The sequence below is a fragment of the Galeopterus variegatus genome, unplaced genomic scaffold (assembly GCF_000696425.1).
Source record: "Galeopterus variegatus unplaced genomic scaffold, G_variegatus-3.0.2 Scaffold2465, whole genome shotgun sequence".
NCBI classification, from domain to species: Eukaryota; Metazoa; Chordata; class Mammalia; order Dermoptera; family Cynocephalidae; genus Galeopterus; species Galeopterus variegatus.
Genome location: NW_007728576.1, coordinates 208933 through 209953, shown reverse-complemented (window position 1 = coordinate 209953; position 1021 = coordinate 208933).

Below are 1021 nucleotides of genomic sequence, written 5' to 3'. Positions count from 1 at the left end.
GAGGGTTGCGATCCGTTGCCGGACACGGAAAAAGACAAAAAGGAAAAAAAAAAAAAAAAGTCTGCTGGTCTGTCTTGGTAGCAACTGGATAATAAGACTCTAGGGACTCATTCCAATTTCAACAGCATGCATCCCCAATCAATATTTCATCAAGTGTTACTATCCTTTAGTAGCATTCTTCAAGTTAACGTTTAACTTGTTCCTTTTGAAATTACTGGTATTCTTATGAAACAGAAGATTGTTATTTGAAAATGTTCCCTTTTTATACTTCCATTATATTACTTTCACATTTATAACTCTCTTTACATCCATCCGGAAATATTTTTATTATCGCTCACTGTGGTTTTCTCTCTTGCCAGACCAGCCTGTGAGCTCCTGGAAGAAGATTCTTCCTTTGTGTCTGAGCACCTGGCACATGGGAGATGCTCAATAAACACTGAATGATTTTTAAAGTTAAAATAGTGTTTTTTAACTCTCTCCTATAAACTGTTAACAGTTTGCATTTTATGTGGAGTCTGTGTTTATAGTATAATATTAGTTTCCCCTTAAAATTTCACAGGACAAACTCAATTTGGGAGCATCCTCTGATTATCATGCAGTAATTTTGTTCAAACTGGGAGAACATATCTAGATCCCACAGGAGCATATTTCAAGCAGAAGTTCAAAACACTTGAAATCTACCCAATAATCCTAATTTACTTCCATTAGTATTTGTTATTATACAGTTTGTGTAGTGGATAGAATTATGTCCCCCCAAAACTCACTGAAGTTTGAATTGTGACCCCCAAGTTTTATGTATTAGAAACTTGGCCCCACTGTGACTGTTAAGAGGGTGGGAAATCCTATTATGGTAATTGAGAGGTGGACTGGATTTCAGGACCGTGCAGTAGGAAATGGATTAAAAATGGTGGTCAGGGCTGTGGTTCTGAGGGCTTTAAAAAGAGAGTGAATGAGGAGGTTACTCTCTGTCTGCTCTCTCAGCTTCTACCATCTTGCAATGTGAGACCCCTGGGTCACTGTC